This window comes from Pristiophorus japonicus, chromosome 29 (genome assembly GCF_044704955.1).
Source record: "Pristiophorus japonicus isolate sPriJap1 chromosome 29, sPriJap1.hap1, whole genome shotgun sequence".
NCBI lineage: Eukaryota > Metazoa > Chordata > Chondrichthyes > Pristiophoridae > Pristiophorus > Pristiophorus japonicus.
In genome coordinates this window covers 2555041-2577457 of record NC_092005.1, presented here as the reverse complement: position 1 = coordinate 2577457, position 22417 = coordinate 2555041, and the positions used below count along the sequence as shown (strand labels likewise).

Here is a 22417-nt window from a genome sequence, read left to right as displayed (position 1 = left end):
AATCATAATGTAGAATGAATTATAATAATATAAAAGGCAGAGAAGGGGATGCATTTCTGAAGAGTTTTCAGGAGAATGATCGTTTCCATCCGAAGATGCTGGATCTAGTTCTGGCGAAACGAGGTGGGTCAAATGGGTGAATATTTAGGGAAAAGCGATCACCGTATCATATGCTCAAATTAGATTTGTAGAAGGACAGGGAGCAATCGAACGTAAAAATGTTTAACTGGGGAAGACCGATTCCAGTGGGACGCGAACTGATCAACTGGAATGAAAAGATTGGCAGGCAAAGGACAATGGGCTGCATTAAAGAGGAAATAGTTAAGGTACATTTGAAATACATTCCCATGAGATTTGCTGGGGGAGGGGGGGAAGGAAAGAGGTTGGTAGGGCAACTAAAGTCAGAGCTCCCTGGATGACCAAATAGAATGATGAATCGGAACACATGATGTCAAGTTGCAAATATATGATCATCCGGCTATATATAAAGCTCAGATTTGAGGATGAGAATAAAATAGCAGCCAACATAAGTTAATCCAAAAGTCTTTAAGCATACAAATCGTAAACGGGTAGTGAGAGGAGGGATGTTGAAAATTAGGGACCAAAGAGACATGTGCCTGGAGGCAGAGGGTATGGCCAGTTGCTAAATAAATACTTTGCATCTGTCTTCAACAAGGAAGAGGATGCTGTCTTAGACCTAGGGAACAGGATAGTGGTGAGACTTGATATGATAAAATGAGTTATTGGAAAGGCTGGCAGGGGACTGGAAATTGAAAATATTAAGCCATTGTTGAAAACCCAATAGATACAGGCCATTCAGTTTAACCTTGGTAATATGGGAGCTTTTAGAAAAAATAATCGGACAATTAACCGGAGTGGATTAAATCAGGAAAGCCAGCACGTACTTGTTAACGGCAAATTGTGTTTAACCAACTTGATCAAGTTTTTGATAAGGTAACTGGGTTCATGAGGACAATGCAGTTGATGTTCATGGATTTCCAAAAGATGTTTGACTAAGTGTCAAACATTGGACATGCCAGCAAAGTTGAAGCCCATTGAATAAAAAGGACAGTGACAGTCTGGAAACAAAGTTGCTAAGTGACAGGAAACAGCAGTGGTGAATGGTTAGTTAGACTAGAGGAAGGTATTCAGTGGTGTTTCCCAGGGGTCGATCTGCGGTCCACTGCTTTTCTTGATGTATATCAATGATTTGGACTTGGGTGTACAGGGCCCAATTTCAAAATGCAGCCGACACAAAACTTGGAACTTAAGTGATGTGTGGATGATAGTGATCGACTTCAAGACGACATGGACAGGCTGGTGAAGTGGGAGGACACGTGGCAGATGAAATTTAAGTCGTGTGAAATGATGTATTTTGGTAGGAATAATGAGTGAAGCACATCTAAAATAAATTGTACAATCCTAAATGGGGTGCATGCAGAGACGTGTGCATAAATCCCTGAAGTTGGCAGTTCAGGTTGAGAGGCTGGCGGGATCCTGGACTTCATCGAGGTACGAGTACAAAACTGATAATTATGATTAATCTGTTCACTGGTTCGGTCCCAACTGGAGCATTGTGAAATTCTGGGAACCGCACTTGAGGAAGGATGTGAAGACCTTTTTTCCATTTTTAAATGTACAGAAAAGATTTACGAGAATGATTCCAGGGATGAGGGACTTCAGTTACATCGATAGAGTGGAGAAGCTGGGGTTGTTCTCCTTTGAATGGAGGAGATTTGCTAGATGCTCATTCACGAGGGGTCTGGACAGAATAGATAGAGAAAATGGTCGCATTGGCAGAAGGCGCGAGAACCATAGTATACATTCAAGGTGATTGGCAAAAGAACCAAACAATTATGTAAAACATTTTTATGCAGCGAGTAGTTAAGAACAGGAATTGCACTGTCTGAAAGGATGGTAGAGAAATACTCTTCCTGTCCAAAAGGGAGTTGGACAAGTATCTGAAGGAAACATATTGTAGGGCTATGGGGAAAGGGCTGGGGAGTGGAATTAGCTGAGTTGCCATGGGCTCGAATGGCCACCTTCCACGCTGTAACCATTTTATGAATCTGTGCTACGAGCTGGGAACTGACTCCCAATACCTGAACTGGTGCACCCTAATAGTTCAGGTCCTGGTACCTGTCTAAATTCCTGGGGCTGGGATGCTTTTCTTAATCTGCCACTTTTGTAGGGGGAGGGAGTGGCACGAAAGGGTCTGCTGTGACTCTTTTGAAGAGCAGGGGTGTTATCCATTATCCAGGGATGTTATTCATTTGGGATGAATATTTACTAGGTCAACGTTTATCCTCAATCAATGTAACAAACAGATTATCTGGCAACTAACGCATCACTGTTTGTGGGAGCTTGCTGTGCGCAAATTGGCTGCCGCGTTTCCCACATTACAACTGTAACCAGACTTCGAAAGTATTTAATTGTATAGCGCTTTGGGCATCCGGTGGTCGTGAGGAGCTATAAAGTTTTCTTTCGCACTGGGAGGTTGACTTGTGTTGTAGTACTGGCAGTCCAACGCTTGTTGTTTCAGGACTGGATGAACAAACTGCCATCTCTGCTTGCCTTTGCTCCCCAGGAGGCGCAAGGAATACTGGAGCAAATGAGCTTCGAGGAACAGGGAATGTCCACAATCGCTCGATTGCAAAGGGAGAGAGCGGAGCACAGACAGTTTAACGAAGCAATGATGCATTTCGCGATTGCTGGCGCAGGTAAGCAGGCTGTCTGCGCCTGTCTGCTCTGGAATAGGTTCCACATGTAACTTTCTGTGTGATATTTCCTCGTAATTTAAGAGCTTGCGTCCAATTTTCAATCTGGTAAAACTGGGCAGGCCAATATATCAATGTGTAGTGCCCAGAACTATGCAGAGTACTCACAATATGGTCTAACCAGGGATTGTATCCCCGCAGCATAACTTCTCCTCTCTTCCCCCGGCTCCTGTATTGAAGTCCTCTAGATTTTACCTCTACCTGTCCATAACAGTTTGACCTTTATACATAGCCCCTAAATCTATTTCGACCTCCACTGTTACCTTTTCACCAGTTTGAAAGTACTCTGATCTATCCTTGCATCCAATGTGGATGACCTCCCATTTGCTTACAATGAAATCCAGTTGCCACAGTGTTGCCCATTCGCTTAATCTATTAATACCTAGGAATGTTATGCTTTCATTTGCATTGCCGCCTATTTTGTCATCGTGAACATGATTGTGTGCTTTTCTATCCTCCATCCTAAGTCGATAATAGCGAATAGTTGAGGCCCCAACGTTGAATCCTGTGGGACAGTAGTCAAACCTTGCCAATTATCCCTACTGTCAGCTGCCTCTCAGCCAAATTCCGAATCAGGTCAATGATTTGCCTCAATTCCAAAGGCCATACTTCTTTGCGGGGAATGGGGCAAATTAAATGAAATAGAGGAGGAAATATCTAGAACAGATTCATGTTAAAATATATCAGCAACGCAGGTTAAGAACAAACCCTCGGTAGATGACACTTGGTGTGCTGTGCACATTTATGGTCTCTCTCAAATATATCTATCCGAGGCACTGGAAGATGAATGAATTACTTGGATAATATCATCGACATTTTTAGCACTGAAGGAGGCCATTGCAACCCATCGTGTCTGCGCTGACCGACACAGCTACCCAGCCTAATCTAACTTTCCAGCTCTTGATCCGTAGCCCTGTAGGTTATGGCACTTAAGTGCACATCAAGTACTTTTTAGCAGAGGTGAGCGTTTCTGCCGCTACCATCTTTTCAGGCTGGGAGTACAAGACCCCCACCACCCTCGGGGTGTACACATTCCCATCGCATCTTCTCTAAATCTCCTACCCATTTCTTTAAATCTATGCCCCCTGCATGTTGACCCCTATACGGGAAATCGATCCTTCCTATCCACTCTATCGAGGCCCCTAATAACTTTATACATCAGTCTTTGCATGAATGATCCGTCTCAAGCGATTGAATGGGGTAGGGCACTGAGGTGACCTGAGGAAGTATTTCAAAAACTAATGAAGGGCTTTGAAAGACTAGATTAGAAATATGGCGGTTTGTGGAGAATCCAAAACTGTCATAATATATGATGGTCAATAATTAACCAATAAGGATTGAGGGGAAACGACTTGGTGGATAGAATGTGGAAATGGATACGACGGGAAGTAGTTGAGGACAATAGCATAGATGCAATTAACATGGGTGAAAGGAATATAAGGTTTTACGTGTTGGGTTCGGTGAATTGGGTGCAAGGACGCACTTGTGTAGCATCATGCAGCAGGGTTGAGCGGTCTCTTTCTGTGCTGTGGAATACATGTAATAATCATGGGCATTTGTTAATGTTTGAAGAACTAGACTCTGGAAATAAATGACAGTACATGGAAATGAAGGCAACCTGTCGCCAGTGGTAAGAAATTGGTTAGGGGACAGCGATACTGGCCATCTACTGCAATTGGCAGGTTATGATTTGTGGTCATCCTAGGGATCTGTACTGGGCTCTCAGATTTTCCCTTTCAATGACTTAGATGAAGCAATAGAAATTTACAGTGCAGAAGGAGGCCATTTCGGCCCATCGTGTCCACGCCGGCCGACACACAGCCGTATATCCAAGTTTGCTCACGCCAGCAAGTTGGCTGGCACAGTAAGTAGTTTATATTGGAGCAATTAAGTTTCAATAGACCATTAAATTAAGGCAGCAAAACTGCCAAGCTGGCGTTTAACGTGTGAAGTGTGAGATTGTCTACTTTAAATTCAGAGAACGTTGGATCACTATTTCGCTGTTTGCTTAGAAGCTAGGAACTGAAGCATTCGAGATCGAGGGACCCCTGAGCAGATATCATTAAACCAGTGGAAGTTACAAAAGACAAATTCTAAAGGCTAGTGGAAGGTTGGCCATCCTCCAGTGATGGCCGACAATGGAAATTACTGATTGTACAGAGCTCTGCTTGAACCTCCTCTGTAGCACTGGCTTAATTTCTGGGCAAAGCACATCAGATTGATTGTGACTCTGAAGAAGGTGCTATGCATTGTATGTATAGATATTGACTCTGGGGTTGAGAATAGAGTAGTATGAGATTCTGCACTAACGCTACTCTCATTTCAGACACATGCGATCCGAGGATGCACGGTGCCCAAACCGTTTAACCTGTCTTGCCCCGGGAAAAGTGAGTGCGAGGGCGCGGCTGTTGTCCAGTTGTCTCAGTTGCTGAGTGCATTGATGCGCTTCGCACACAACCGAGAGAACACAAGCGGGCCAGGCACCAGGAGACATCAGGTAACACAGTCAACGCTTCTCCCGACCCTTGGAGGCCCGCTCTCCGCCCCCCCCACACCACGTCCCTTCTCTGGCTCTCTGTTCATAGTTTTATGTTCATAAATATGAAATCCGAGCCAATTTAAGTATTGATTTACACCCTCCCTTAATCTATACATCCCTTTTCCCTAAACACTGGGCTGTTGGAGAATTTCGGGACACGCCCAGCTCACGCAATGCCAGACCTCAATAACTTAGTTCCTGAGCTGGTCTGTGAATGTGAACGCTGGGACCAGGGCCTGCGACGGGTGTGTGACGACTGAGAATTGCTTTGAGGCTCAAATCTCAGTGACCTTAGAGGCGGGCGCGGCCTCCGGCAACTCCGGGCGGGATTTGAATCTGACACCCAGAGGCAAACATCCAGCGTCTGAGCTGTGGGAAGTTTCAAACTAATGGCTCCCGGATCTGGACACCGAGACCCAGGAAACTTCCGTTTGTTTCCCGGCAGGACCCGTGGGATTGGAGCCTTGTTCCTGATGGACTATTGTGGTGGTGGGGTGAACAACAAGCCCGCACTGTTCCTCATTGTCCGACTGCCTGACTGGGCTGCACCCACCAATGAATGTGGACATTGCAGTTTATATCCTCATGGTGGGCGGGGTGGAGGGCACGCTGTGTGAACTAGACAGAAATAACTGGAGGGCGCGGTTTACGATCAAAGCCTGGATTTATGTCACTTCTCCCAGAGGGCGAGATACAGCCATTGAGACATGAACGGGAAGATCCCAGGTTATGCTGACTGATACTGGATTGTCGCCAGGGGACCGGGCGGGGTGTCCGGGACACACATTATTAGCAGGGGCGGGTAGGGGGGGGGCGGTTGGAGTGTAACTGGACACGAACCACTGTCTTCAGACGGAAATCGCCTTTCTTTCCCTCTGAACGTCACAGGTGAGCAAGGCAGGTCCAGCCTGGCTGGCGATTGTGAAACCGGGATGAGTGAAAAGTGGACAGGCCAAATTCCCTGATCCGTGTACATTTGTCGTTGCTCAGTTCGGTCTATTCCAAGGTCCTTTCAGATGTTTTTGTTCTCTGGGTCAGTTTTACCTCTGCTGCCTGGGCTGCAGTCGGTGTAAAGCTCCACCTTTCATTACCTGAATGATTCCGGTCCGCTTTATTGTCTCCAAACCCCAAACTGGCAGCGGGACTGTTCCCTCGGGCGGAGTTTTGAAAATGGACCAGGGCCCGTAAGGTAACAGATTATGCCCGAAGTTTAATTCTCTGATGCCGGGCCAAGCTGGGTCTCAGCATGTCAGTGTGACGCTTCATATTCTTCATCCAGGCAGTAAGGGGACAGGGATGGCAAAATTGTTCATCGAATTAATTATTTATGTTTAACGCTCTTTTAGATTCTCGTCTCCGATGCTTGAGCTTATTCCGAGTGAAGTGAGTAATTCGTTGTCAGAGGAATAACAACTGAGCCTGGGCGGGAGTCGGCTGAACTCTGGCTTGGATCGTGTTGCAATCGGTGGTGCAGCAACAGATTTCGGCAACGTGCACTCCTGGTATAATGTGAATATTTGTGCTCCTTCCTTTCATGCCTCTATTCTTTCCTCCTGCTTTGGACCCATTAGGCCGCTCCTCCTGTTCACGAGCGTGCCCCACTGACCAATGGAAGCACAGCCGCTTCAGCAGTTGAATGTGCTGACTCAACTCCCCAGTCCCAGCACGGTCAGTGTTCCATATTCAATGAGCCGACTGAACCGCTCGAGCTGTTGGCAACTTCCGTTAACCCTCAGTAACTGAGGCGTTGTTATCTCAGTGCTTGACCCCTCCTTATATCCATCTACATATTGCCCCTCGGTGACATCATCCAAAAGACAATGGGCTGCATTTAACCGGTCCTATGATGGCCTACGCACAGCGTACACTGTCGCAAGCACCCTTCTGGGATTTCGGCATATGGATGTAGGGAGAAAAAAAAAACAGAACTTGCGATATGTCCATGACTGATCACACCCATCTGCTGTAAATTCCCTTTCTCTGGTGCAGAAGTGGGCTATTTGCCCAACGACTGCCCAGTGAACACCCAACAAATACTTGCACTCGGTAAAATCAGTAAGATCATTAAGCAGCATAATGGTTTATATAAATATTTGAAATGATTTTAAAAAAACGCGTACATTTTAAAGTTCTGGTCAATTTGTCCAGGTTAAAAATGCCTTGATTTATATTTCAATCTTATTCTAAATGTTTAAATTTTGAAACTCATTATTTTTATTTCTATTTAAGTCGGAATCGTTTTTTTAGGTGATTTCCAATATGCTTGTACGGATTAAAGAATCCCCCTTTCTCATTGGTTTTCCTGACTCCCGTGACCCCAGGCACTCTTGCAAACTGCATGCGTCCCTGGGATGCAAGACGCTTTACGCAGGCGTACACCTGCACGCCGAGGACCGCGAAGGACTGGAGCCATGAGATGCGGTACTTTCCTTGTAGTTTAGAGGTTTGTCCTTGCGGCAAGAATCCGACTGCAATTGCCAGGCCATTATCAGAAGATCGCAGGTTCGAATCCTGTCATGGTCGTTTAACTCAGTGTAATTTTGTATTCTCTCTTCTGAATTGTCCCAAACCGATTGTCTGAGAGTACTCGCCTGAAGTAACGGAAGACCATTTGCTCAGAGATAATCGCCCAGGTCACCAGCAGAATATGATGTCGGGCAGTAATGGTAGCACAAATACCCTGCATGAGGAATCTCAAAGCTCAGAGCTCGAGGAGATCTCTCCCCGTGAGCTCGAACCTCGGAGTCCGATCTGAGAGGCACCCTACCCTAAAAGCCCTCAGCAATAACAAAGATACGAGTAAAAATAAATTCCATCTATACTGGCTGGAGAACACAAATAACTCTTGAACTGGCTGACACAAGCGATGAGTACACCCTTCAAACAGCCGTGTCCGAGTTTTGTTCGGCACTCCAGACGATCCAGCATCTGTGGGCTATGCTCTGCGACCTCTACACAAGATAAAGCGGGAGCATTCAATTAAGATGGTCAACAAACTGAGCCAATTCCGAGAGAACAGCGACATTGCCCACATTATGATGCGGCTCCACACCATGGCCCTACAATCACGGGCGAGCGTCAGCAGGCGATCGGGACACTCGACAAGGAACTCCAGGACATCGTCCTCAAGTCAGACTACCTAGATTAATGCTCGACACTATGCTGCTGCCACAAAGAACACAGATTTAGTGGAGGTCATAGCGAGACAAACGGCCGAGGCGAAAGTGGCAGAAGTCCAGGGCGAGGTGGCCCTCAAGTTACTTCAAGCCAGGAATCCACCGCACTACAGCAATCAAGGGTAGAGGAGATGGAGCGAGCTGGGTAAGAGACACGGAGGCCTTGTATCCAAACCTCACCGGAACAGAACTCAAATGACCATGCCTCACAGTTTCGGCACCTCACAGCCAGGTCGGCTCACTCTGCCACTGCATTCCGACTTCAGCCAGCAGCACTGATCATTCAGCCAGCCGGAAAGGAATGAAGCGCTGTCCCCTCAGCCAGTGGCGTAGCAGCAAACTACTCGAGCCTCCATCATCTCGAGCCAGCAACCAACATGCGGGAACCAAACCTCGACCGAACAATGGCATTGCCAACACTCGTCACCGCCAGCCTGCACATGAGCCTGATGTTTATGACAGGCTCCCAATCACGTTTCAGTCTTGGCGCTACACATTTGAAGCAATGGTAGACATGCGACGCAGAAACTTGCTTTTCTCATCAAGTATATATAAAGGGAAAGTTCAAACAGTTGGTAAAGGTTCCGACACTGTTACTTTGCGGAACCTAAAACGGCCTACCAGGAAGTGTGTAAGGAAATGCAGAGTTTTGGCAACACGTTAAAGATTAACACATCCATCCTTCAAAAGCTCGACAAGTTTCCGAAGTTCAAGGCGGATGAAGCCACAAGCTTCCCGAACTTGTTGAATTATGTACAGAAATCGCAGTGCAGATGGATGACTTTTCCAAATTGTGGCTGCTCAATTATGCCAACTATCTTCGCCCAACGCTCACAACTCCAGATCTGCCTATGCAACGCATGGCGAGAGCCTGTATCGGAGCATAAGGCTGATACTGGCAGCGTCTCATTTCACTAAGCTGGCTAAATTTCTTAAAGGAAGCCAGACCGCACACCGTCCTTTTATGCAGTTAGCTCCGTACACCAGCTTCAGAAAATGTGGCAATCGTTCTCCTCCGACAAATAAATTACCCGGAACGACTGGCCACTTGTACGTGCCTCTGTGTCCTACCCCACCGAGGGCAGATGGGTACGTAAGGTGGAGGTCACGGTTGGCAGCGATGGCACGTGTCATATCTATACGAGACGGACCTCCCACATACAGATGACACCCGCCTAGAAGCCAACTTGCGCACTAAGAGGAACTGAACTGAGTAAACATTTTTAATCCTTGTTTTTAGACAGTGAGTGTATTGGTTAGAGCGAGTTTAATTCTTGTCATGAAGTATTCCAACCATAGGATGGCATTTTTCCGATTGAACAGAAAAGAGCAGAGAAAGAAAAACCAGAGGAAACCAGCAGCCACAGATTAACAAACATCCATTTTAGCTCAGATTGTGTAATTTTAGTTAAAAACGAACTTCCTTCTATATTAAACCTACCTTGAAGTAAAGTGATGTAAGACGCTTCTCATCCAATTGTTCTGGAATTGTTGTATGTGTGATGGACGGTAAGATAAATAACTTCTCGATTACTGCTTTTATTCAGTTGTTAATGTTACAAGAATGTTAGATCTGTATGTTATTCTTTATCAGCAATTTTCGCACTGCATTATAAAAGGATTTAGATTCTGAAGCTCTGACCTTCTGTCATATGCCTTGGTTCAGAGTTGAACCCAGCTGGAGAATTCGAGCTATGCTCATGTTATGCTACACTCTGACAGAAACCGGTATAAGGACCCCCAAAGTTCAACATTGATGATGCCCTCTCTTAATTCCCCATGCGTTTTGAATCTCCTGTTCCTTTTGCTCCAACTTACTTTATTTATGGAACCATTCTCCCCTTGTTTCTGGATCTCGTAACTCCCCAATTTCTCTAACCAATTCCCAGTTTCTGGGGCTGAAATGTCCTGTGTTTCTGGATCACCTGATTCTCCCACATTCTGGAGCGAATTAACATATTTCTGGACATAATTCATGTTTCTGGAGTTCATAATTCTGGTGCTGGTGGAGAACCTAATTCCCCAGTTTGTGGTGTAAATTCCAATGTTTCGGGAGCTAATTCCCGTGTTTCTGGAATTAATTCCTGTATTTAAGGAAATCCCATTGCCTGTTTATGGGGCTAATTTCTCTGTTCCTGAAGCTGCTAATTCCCATGTTGCAGGAGCTCCTACTGTCCCTGTTACAGGAGCTACTAATACCCTAGGTTATAGATGAACTAGTTCCCCTGTTTCTGGAGATATTTCATTTGTTGAGATCATAGTTCCCTGGTTTCTGGAGCTCCTAATTGCGTAGTTTATGAAGCACCTAATTGTGCTTTTTGGGTGGCTACCATTTCCACGATATATATAGCTCCGAATTATTTTGCTTAAGGGTCGCTCTCCAAATCCTCCTGCTGCAGGATTAGCTAATTTACCTGTGTCTTTAGCCAACTCTCCTCTTTCTAAACCTAATTCCTCTTTTTCTGCAGCAAATTCCGCTGTACCGAGTGAGTTCCCCCTGTTCCTGGAAGTCCCAATTCCCCCTGTTCCTGGAGCTCCCAATTCCCCCTGTTCCTGCAGCCCCCAATTGTACTTTTTAATTGTGTGAGTGCGGCGATATATATAGCTGAATTGTCCCCAATATCTGATGCCTGACCCTATTCTCTGTCGCTATTCATTGATCTCCATGAACTCCGGCGCTGCACCCATACCCCTCACCCCAATCTCCAAAATCGGCGGAATTATGGGAATGCTACAGAAAGAGGGGGATTTGGAGATCCAGAATTAGGACAAAAGGAATCTCTAAAATCAAGGTCAGGAAATGGGTATTAGTAGAGTTAACCCAAACCAGTGCAGTTACCAGAGAGGTCCAGAAGCAGGGGAATTATTTGCTCTGTTAAAAGATATTTTGAGCTGCTAAAACAGCCAAAGCAGAGCTTCAGAAGCAGGAACATTGAACGTACCTTAAAGAGGGGCACTAGCAACTCCATAAACAGGAAACATTTGCTCAAGGAATCTATCGATTTCATAATGTCCTACAAGGCGCCTTAGTCCGACGACATAGCGCGGCGATGTAGCTCGACACTTCCTGGCCTTCAGACCATTGACACGTGTAAAATCGATAGCTTGCCATCAGAACGCTTTCCTTCGGATTTTGGTGCTCCCAGATCAGCGTACACGGTTCTTCATACGTGGTTGTTGGTTTCACCAGACGAGAAGATTCTTCATGAGGCCATAGGATGTTACCCCACAGAGAGTGAGGAGGATCGTCCTTCGTTTAGCAGCGTTCTCGTCCCCTTTCCAGCTCGTTGGCCAAGAAGTTTTGGGCGAGTCGCTCCAGGAAGGCCGCCCAATCGTCCACTTCTGAGAATTTCTCCAGGGTACCAACAGTTCTCTGCATTTACACGTGATTGTTCGTTAACTCTTCGCCAGTTGTTCGTTACATTACTTTATTATAAGCCTGTGTACTGTAGACATGAGTAAGTGGGACCTTAGCTCCTTTATACAAAATCCAGAGTGTTTGTACTGCGTGGGAGACCTGCTTATATACATTGCTGCCATGGGATGCTGGGCTCCCTTAGGACTCCAACAGGTATGCCCTCTGGTGGCTGTATGAAACAGATTACTTTGGTTGTATATAGAACAAGGTGTTCCTGTCTCAGGGGAATTAGGAGAGCACACTTTTTATATTCTATTCGGAGCTCCAAATATCGGGAAATTATCAGCCACATAAAAAGAACAATTAGCTGCTCCATACACATCTGACTTTGGAGCTCGATAAAAAATGGAATTCGCTTCAGAAGCAGGGTTATAGTCTCCATAAACAGGCGTCTGAGCTCGAGAAAGTGCAGAACTGCTCCAGAAAAATAGTAATTAGGACGAAAAAAACCGCGATATTAAGAGCCTCAGAGAAGGGTGAATTAGCTCCAGAAACGGGAATTAGCTCCAGGATCAGGACAATTAGGATCAGCAGAAATAGCGACCGTATCAGCTCCAGGAATGCGTGAATTTGATCCGGAACAAGTGAATTTATTCCAGGAACAGGGGAATTTGAAGCTCCGGTAAAGGAGAATTTCAAGCTCCAGGAACAGGGGAATTAGGTCAAGGATAAGGGAGCTCGCTGCAGAAATTGTGGAATTATGATAGACAGCATCAGGGCAAATAGCTCCAGGAACATGATTTTGCATAGAAACATAGAAAATAGGTGCAGGAGTAGGTCATTCGGCTCTTCGAGTCTGCAGCATGATTCAGTAAGATCATGGCTGATCATTCACCTGAGTACCCCTTTCCTGCTTTCTCTCCATACCCCTTGATCCTTTTATCCGTAAGGGCACCTCAGTACCCCTTTCCTGCTTTCCCTCTATACCCCTTGATCCCTTTATCCGTAATGGCGATATCAAAGTCCCTCTTGAATAGATCTAACGAACTGGCCTCAGCAACTTTTTGTGGTCCAGAATTCCCAGGGTAATAACCCTCTGACTCAAGAAGTGTCTCCTCATCTCGGTCTTAAATGGCTTACCCCTTATCCTTATACTGTGACCCCTGGTTCTGGACTTCACCAGTATCGGGAACGTTCTTCCTTCATCTAACCTACCCACTTCCGTCAGAATGTTTACGTTTCTATGAGATCCCCTCTCATTCTTCTAAACTCCAGTGAATACAGGCACAGTCGATCCAGTCTTTCCTCATTTGTCAGTCCTGCCATTCCGGGAATCAGTCTGGTGAACCTTCGCTGCACTCCTTCAATAGCAAGAAAGTCCTTTCTCAGATTAGGAGACCAAAACTAACACAATATTCCACGTGAGTCCTCACCAAGGCCCTGTGCAACAGACTTAAAATCTTCCTGCACCTATACTCAAATCCCCTAGCTATGAAAGCCATTTGCCTTCTTCACCGCATGCTGTACCTGCATGCCAACTTTCAATGTCTGATGTACCATGACACCCAGATCTCGTTGCACCTCGCCTTTTCCTAATCTGTCTCCACTCAGATAATATTCTGCATTCGAGTTTTTGCCACCAAAGTGGAAATTCTCACATTTAGTCACATCATACTGCATCTGCCATGCATTTTCCCACTCACCTAACCGGTCCAAGTCACCTTGCAACCTCTTGGCATCCTCTTAACAACTCAAACCGCCACCCAGCTTCGTATCATCTGCAAACTTGGAGATATTACACTCAATTCGTTCATCTAAATCATTGATGTATATTGTAAATAGCTGGGGTCCCAGCACTGAACCCTGCAGCACCAAACTTGTCACTGTCTGTCATTCTGAAAAAGACCCGTTTATACCGACATGCTGCGTCCTGTCTGCCATACAGTTCTCTATCCACTTCAATACCTTACCCCCAATACTTGTGCTTTAAATTTGCACACTAAAGTCTTGTGTGCAACCTTGTCAAGAGCCTTGCTGAAAGTCCAAATACTCCTCATCCACTGGTTCTCCCTTGTCTACTCTACTAGTTATGTTCTCAAAAAAGTCTAGAACATTCGTCAAGCATGATTTCCCTTTCATAAAACCAATGCAGACTTAGATCGATCCTGTCACTGCTTTCCTAATGCGCTGCTATTTCATCTTTAATAACTGATTCCAACATTTTCCCCACTGCCGATGTCAGGCTAACTGGTCCATAATTCCCCGTTTTCTCTCTCCCTCCTTTTTTGAAAAGTGGTGTTACATTAGCTACCCTCCAGTCCATCGTAACTGATCCAGAGTCGATAGACTGTTGGCCAATGATCACGAATGCATCCACTATTTCTAGGGCGACTTCCTTAAGTATTCTGGGATGCAGATTATCAGGCCTTCAATCCCATCAATTTCGCTAACACAATATGCTGACTAATAAGGATTTCCTTCAGTTCTTCCTTCTCGCTAGACACTCGGTCCACTAATATTTCCAGAAGGTTAATTGTGTCTTCCTTCATGAAGACAGAACTAAACTATTTGTTCAATTGGTCTGCCATTTCTTTGATCCCCATTCTAAATTCATCTGATTCTAACAGCAAGGGACCTTCGTTTGTCTTCACTAATATTTTTCTCTTCACATATCTATAGAAGCTTTTGCAGTCAGTTTTTATGTTCGCAGCAAGCTTCCTCTCATATTCTATATTCCAACTTCTAATTAAACGCTTTGTCCTCTGCTGAATTCTAAATTTCACCCAATTTTAAGGTTTGCTCCTTTTTCTGGCCAAATTATATTCCTCTTCCTTGGATTTAACACTATCCCTAATTTGCCTTGTGAGCCACAGTTGAGCCACATTGCCCGCTTTGTTTTACCCCAGACACGGGTGTACAATTGTTGAAATTCATCCATGACATCTTTAAATATCTCCCATTGCCTATCCACCGTCAAAACTTTATGTACAATTCGCCAGTCTATTCTAGCCAATTCATGTCTCATACCATCGAAGTTATGTTTCCTTAAGTTCAGGACCCTAGACTCTCAATTAACTGTGTTGCTCTCCATCTTAATAAAGTATTCTACCATATTATGGTAACTCTTCCCGAAGGGGCCTCGCACAACAAGATTGCTAAATAGTCCTTTCTAATTATACATTACCCAGTCTAGGATGGCCAGCCCTCTAGTTCGTCCTCGACGTATTGGTCTAGAAAACCATCCCTAGTACACCCCAGGAAATCTTCCTCCACCGTAGTGCTACCAGTTAGGCTAGCTCAATCTATATTTAGATTAAAGTCGCCCATGATAACTGCTGTACCTTTATTGCATGCATCCCTAATTGCTTGTTTGATATTGTCCCCAACCTCACTACTACTGTTTGGTGGTCTGTACACAACGTCCACTAGCGTTTTCTTCCCTTTGGTTTTCCGCAGCTCTACCCATACCGATTCCACATCATCCAAGCTAATGTAATCCTTACTATTGCGTTAATTTCCTCTTTAACCAGCAACGCTACCCCACCTCCTTTTCCTTTCTGTCTATTGTTCCTGAATGTTGAATATCTCTGTATGTTGAGTTCCCAGACTTGGTCACCGTGGAGCCATGTCTCCGAAATCCCAATAATATCATGTTCGTTAATAGCTGCCTGCGCAGTTAGTTCACCTACCTTATTACGTATACTCCTCGCATTGAGGCACAGAGCCTTGAGGCTTGTATTTTTAACACACTTTCTCCCTTTAGAATTTGGCTGTAATGTGGCCGTTTATAATTTTCAACTTGTGTTTCTCTGCTCATCACTTTCACTTTTCTTCTTTCCATCTTTTGCTGCTGCCCCCATTCGACGTCCCTCTATCTCCCTGCATAGGTTCCTACCCCCTGCCATATTAGTTTAACATCTCCTCAACAGCAGTAACAAACCGTCCCCCTAAGACATTGGTTCTGGTCCTGCCCAGGTTCAGACCATCCGGTTTGTACTGGGCCCACCTCCCCCAGAACGGGTTCCAATATCCCAGGACTTTGAATCGCTCCCGCCTGCACCACTCCTCAAGCCACGTATTCATCTTAGCTATCCTGCTCACTCTACTCTGACTAGAACGTGACACTGGCAGCCATCCTGAGATTACTACCTTTGAGATTCTACTTTTTAATTTAACTCCTAGCTCCCTAAATTCAGCTTGTAGGACCTCATCCCCTTTTTCACATATATCTTTGGTACCTATATGCACCACGACAACTGGCTGTTCACGCTCCCCCTCCAGAATTTCCTGCAGCTAACCGGGAAATCCTTGACCATTGCACCAGGGAGGCAACATACCATCCTGGAGTCTCGGTTACGACTGCAGAAACGCTTATATATTCCCCTTACAATAGAATCCCATACCACTATAGCACTCCCATTCTTTTTCCTGCCCTCCTGTGCATCAGAGCCACCGAAGGTGCCATCGAATTTACTGCTGCTGGCTTACCCTGATGAGCCATCTCCCCCAACAATATCCAAAACTGTATATTTATCTTGGAGGAAGATGAATCACGGGAGTACCGCACTGCCTTCCCATTCCTGTTCTCATTAATGATCACCCATTCCCTATCTGCCTGTGGAACCTTTACCTGCGTTGTGAGCAACTCATTAAACGTGCTATTCTCGAATTCGTCAGCATCGTGGATGCTCCAGAGTGAATACATCCACAGCTCCAGTGCCACAATGCGGTCTCCAGAAATAGTCGATATACCTCCAGTAACAGGGGAATTTCCTGATGAAACAGGATGTTAACTAGAAACAGAAGATATAGCGCTAGAGACAGCTGAATTGGCTCCATAAACATGGGAAATGGGATCTCCGGAGACATGGTAATGTAAAAGCAAAATACTGCGGCTTCTGGATTCTTGAATAATAACAGAAAATGCGGGAAATCTCAGCAGGTCAGGCAGCATCTGTGCTGAGGAAGCCGAGTTAAAGTTTCGGGTTGATGACACTTTATCAGAACTAGAAAGTGTTGGAAAAGAACAGATTCTTGAATTAAACACTAATACAAAAGCAAAATATTGTGGATGGTGGAATCTGGAATGAAAACAGAAAATGCTGTAAATCTCAGCAGGTCAGGCAGCATCTGTGAAGAGGAATTAACTAATACAAAAGCAAAATAGTGTGGATGCTGGAATCTGGAACAAAAAGAGAAAATAATGATCATCCCCTCCCCCTATCAGTGCTTCTAAGAATCGGTTCTTTTCCAACACTCTCCAGTTCTGACGAAGTGTCATCGACGAGAAACGTTAACATTGCTTCCTCTCCACACATGCTGCCTGACCTGCTGAGATTTACAGCATTTTATGTTTCTACTACAATTGTTGTGTCCCCAAACTCTATCTACTTATTAGCTGTCCTGTGCGATCGCTTAGGTTCCTCTTGTACATAATTTGGCAATGGAGGATGAGTAATATTGATTGCAAGATATAACCAGGAAATACATTTGCAACCAACAGATGCTCTCTGCAATACAATTATAAAGAAACGATTGCATTATAGTCGACAAACACTAACGCAAGTAAGTATATTTGTTTACATAACAAAGCACAACTCACAGCTACACGTTTCACGAACACAAACATAACACAATATATTTACAACTATCACAGATCAAAGACAATTTTATTCGCTGTGGATCCTCGGCAAGTGCTGCTGTGCCTGTTTTTAGTGTGCTTGTGCTCGGTGTATGGGAAGATTTGGCCGGGCCGTGGTATATCGGGGCTGCATTTCCCTCCATCAGAGCCTGAGACATCCGCCAGCACGGGAGGAGCGTTTAATTTGTCGCCCAATGCCCTTCTCAAAAATGTGAAGAGACGTGAATCTGGGCAGAGTGCCGATAGAAAGTAACAGAAAAAGAGCGAATGATTCTCACAAAATTCATTTTGAAAATTATTATCACGCAACCGCTGAACCGCCCATGCTTCAAGCAAGGTCCTGATATGAAACCAGCCTCTCCCCTAAAAATGAAGGGAACACAAATCAACAAGAAATTACTGAAACCTGGGAGTGAACCAGGAATCTTTAAACCAACCGTCTAACACTCTCCCAAATTAGCCATTTCGTCATTACAACGAATGAAAGTAAACTTTCACACCCCTTTTTTAAATATAACCTAACCTCGGGAGAAATTGCCCCGACCACACAGCCCTCAATTCAGGGCAATGAGTCCCGACCAGATCTCTGAGTTCAGGTTGTGTTAATGTACAAGGAAACTCTTAATGCCCAGGTTGCGTTATCACTGCCACTGCCTGGGCACTATCTGATTGGAGATTTGCACACATTACTAAGTTCAAACTGTTGCATTTTCCACACTAGCAATGTATTGACTGATAGTCATGCAGTGAGAAGCTAGGGTGATGCAGCGCAGGAAGAAAAATTCAAGACGAAAGATAACCGAGATTTTACTAACACTTGCAGTTAAATGTTGCCAATATTTACAGTGTCAATTAGCAATGAAAGAGATCTGGTCATTTAATGCTGACTTTAAAACAGCAGGCACAGAAGTGTATTTTGTATCGCTACAATGAATAATGCGCTGCTGATGGTTGCGGCAACAGCAGTGTGGTGAGCTGTAAATTTGTTCATTAACATCCTTGCAGTTAAAACAGCCGAAAATACAATACTCGGTGGCCAGGAATCGAACCCAGATTGCAGCACTAATAGCGTCAAACCTCATCTCGAGACCACCAAGGTAGCTGCTGGAAGTTTGTGTGCCAACAAGCAGACAAACCCAGTCTTTCCTGCATGCTCCTGCGAAATTCTCACCACATTCGCGCCAGGGAAAACTGTTCACAGCAAATGGCAGGTTTTGTGGAGAACACCAAACACATGTCCGCACAATCACAGCGTTAAGTACCGCTAGGCATCCACTGAAATCCATTTCATTCTCTCCTTTTGCAGGGAATTTTCACTTTCGTTACCGTGTGAACATTTCATTTGGTGTTTTTGTCCTGAACTGCAGCATTTTGCCCATCTCCGGGCGACAGAACCGTTCTGCCTGTCTGTTCTGCTTGTAACCATTGACGGGAATAGGTCTCCAGTTCATCGGTTATCAGCAAACCAATAAACACAAATAAACAGAAAGTTGTGCTCTGCACCCCGTCGGCAAAGATGCAATGGCTGTTATTCCAAATAATTCCCAACCCTTGGGATTCCGTGTGGATTTGTTTCATTATGAAGATTTGATTGTAAAAGTTACGAAAAACCGAATAGAAATTATGAAAAATTTGGGATGGCCCATACGGGGATCGGGCCCGCGCTCTTGGCTTTATTAATACCACGCCCTAAACGACCAATTTTACCGGCAACAAAATGCCCTATGGCGAGGTGAAAGCCCAGCCTGAGGGGATTTTGTATCCGGCACCCACAGGGTGATAGCGTTACTGCATAAGCATTGAACACATCGCATTGCTTAAAATTTGTTCACTCATCACATACAAAACTGGGCAGAGTATAAATAGAAAGTAACAGAAAAAGAGCGCTGAATCTAATAAGAGTTCGTTACGAAAATTAGTATCACGCAACCTCTGAACAGCCCATCCCTCAAGCACTGTCTCGACATAAAACCAGCTTCTCCCCTTAAAATGAAGGAAACGCAAAAACACCAGATATTGCCGTAATGCGGGATTGAACCAGGGACCTTTACACTTTCAGTTTAACTCTCTCCCAACTGAGCTATTTCGGCCCGACAGAAACCGAAGCAAAACTTTCTCACACCTTTTTGAAAGAAAACTTAAACCCCGGAAGGAATTGCCCCACACACTCAGTCCTCATTTCGCGGCAATGGGTCCCAAACGCATCTCGGAGCTCCGGATGTGCTCATGTAATGTATAATGATATTGAAAATCTTAATGCTCATGTTAACTTATCACTGCCCACGATCCGGCACTCACTGATTCCGCTATTGTGCACGTTGCTAAGTTCAAAATGTGCATTTTTCCGCACTGGCAATGAATTGATTGATAGGCGGGCTGTGATCAGCTCGGTTTTTTCGGGTGATGCCGCGCAAGAACCTACATGGAAGAATAATGATCATTGTGATTGTTATCACACTGCAGTTAAATGTTGGCAAAACGTACAGTGTCAATCAGCAATTGTAGTTCCATATGTTCATTTAATGTTCTGCTGAAGTGTTCATAAAGACGCAAAGATTGCACACCAAGCTAGATCTCACAGTGTTGAAGTTACAGTGAAATATACGGGAGAGTTTATAACTGTTTCAGAAAATAACTGTCAGTAAAATTCCCCGTTCTGTTCTCGGCACTGATGGGTTGTGAAAGGGAGACGGGCCGAAGTCCGATTGAGCCGCCTTGAGCCCGAGCAAGGTGAAATTAAAGCAGGTTCAGTCCTTAGCAGTGATACGGTGAAGAGAGACAAGAGTCGCGAATCAAGGAGAGATTGAATGTTAGTGATGTTGAATCTCGGTTCGATCAAAAACTCCATGAATACTCTGCTGGGAAATTCAGATCTTGCAAATCGCCTGTAAACGCTAAACATTGACACGCAGTGAGCCAATGTGCAATATAGGAGGGGCGCAGGCCAAATGAATGCTCAAGGATAAGTTATCAGTGCCCACGGTCCAGTTATTCCCTGATTCAAGTCTTGCACACGTTGCGCAGATTAAAATGCTGATTCTTTCCACAGTGGCAATGCATTGATTGATGATAAGGTGGAGTGATGTGGCGCGAATTGGTACCTGGAAGAGTAAAGATAGCCATGATTGGCAAAATTTACGGTGTCTATCAGCAATTGTCGTTCTACTTGTTGCGCGAGATCTTGTCATTTCGTGCAGACTTTAAAACAGAAGTGTCTGTTGTATTACGATATGCTGTTGATGGTTTGGGCAGCAACAGCGAGTCGAGCTTCAAGCTTGTTCAGGAACAGCATTGCAACTGGAAACACCTCAAATACAATGTTTGCTCGGTGATGCCGTGCAAGAACGTACATGGAAGAATAATGATCATTGTGATTGTGTTCACACTGCAGTTAAATGTTGACAAAACGTACAGTGTCAATCAGCAATTGTAGTTCCATATCTTCATTTAATGTTCTGCTGAAGTGTTCATAAAGATACAAAGATTGCACACCAAGCTAGATCTCACAGTGTTGAAGATACAGTGAAATATACGGGAGAGTTTATAACTGTATCAGAACATAAAATGTCAGTAAAATTCCCCGTTCTGTTCTCGGCTCTGATGGGTTGTCAAAGGGAGATGGGCCGAAGTCCTATTGAGCCGCACTGAGCCGGAGCAAGGTGAAGTTAAAGCAGGTTCAGTCCTTAGCAGTGCTATGGTGAAGAGAGATAAGAGTCGCGAATCAAGGAGAGATTGAACGTTAGTGATGTTGAATCTCGATTTGATCAAAAACTCCATGAATTCTCTGCTGGTAAATGCAGATCTTGGAAAATGCCTCTGAACGCTAAACGTTGACACGCAGTGAGCCAATGTGCAATATAGGAGGGGCGCAGGCCAAATGAATGCTCAAGGATAAGTTATCAGTGCCCACGGTCCAGTTATTCCCTGATTCAAGTCTTGCACACGTTGCGCAGATTAAAATGCTGATTCTTTCCACAGTAGCAATGCATTGCTTGATGATAAGCTCGAGTGCTGTGGCGCGAATAGGTACCTGGAAGACTAAAGATAGCCATGATTGGCAAAATTTACAGTGTCTATCATCAATTGTAGTTCCACTTGTTGAGCGAGATCTTGTCATTTAGTGCAGACTTTAAAACAGAAGTGTCTGTTGTATCACGATACGCTGTTGATGGTTGGGGCAGCAACAGCGAGTAGAGCTTCAAGTTTGTTAAGGAACATCATTGCAACTGGAAACACCGCAAATACAATGTTCCCTGACCGGGAATCGAACCCGGGCCGCGGCAGTGAGAGCGCAGAATCCTAACCACTAGACCACCAGGGAAGCTGCTGCAAACGGTTCTGCCAGCAAGCAGACCAACCCAGTCTTTCCTCCTTGCTGTTTCGAAATTGTCATCTCATTCGCGCCAGGGAAAACTGGTCGCAGCAAATGGCAGGTTTTGTGGAGAACACCAAAGACATGTCCGTGCAATCACAGCGTTAAGTGCGGCTAGGCATCCACTGAAATCTATTTCATTCTCTCCTTTTTCCGGGAATTTTCACTCTCGGTACCGTGTGAACATTTCATTTGGTGTTTTTGTCCTGAACTGCAGCCGTTTGCCCATCTCCGGGCGACAGAACCGTTTTGTCTGTCTGTTCTGCTTATAACCATTGACGGGAACAGGTCTCCAGTTCATCGATTGTCAGCAAACCAAGAAACACAAATAAACAGAAAGTTGTGCTCTGCACACCGTCGGCAAAGAAGCAATGTCTGTTATTGCAAATAATTCCCAACCCTTGGGATTCCGTGTGGATGTGTTTCATTATGAAGATTTGATTGTAAAAGATACTAAAAACCGAATAAAAATTATGAAAAATTTGGGATGGCCCATACGGGGATCGGGCCCGCGCTCTTGGCTTTATTAATACCACGCCCTAAACGACCGATTT

At 44.8% G+C, this 22417-nt stretch overlaps 1 non-coding gene across 1 annotated transcript; it reads right to left on the bottom strand.

Moving 5' to 3' along the window:
* Positions 1-21740: 21740 nt before the first annotated feature.
* Positions 21741-21812, bottom strand: trnae-cuc (transfer RNA glutamic acid (anticodon CUC)). The gene has a single exon. It is a non-coding gene; the product is annotated as a tRNA-Glu (tRNA).
* Positions 21813-22417: the final 605 nt, after the last annotated feature.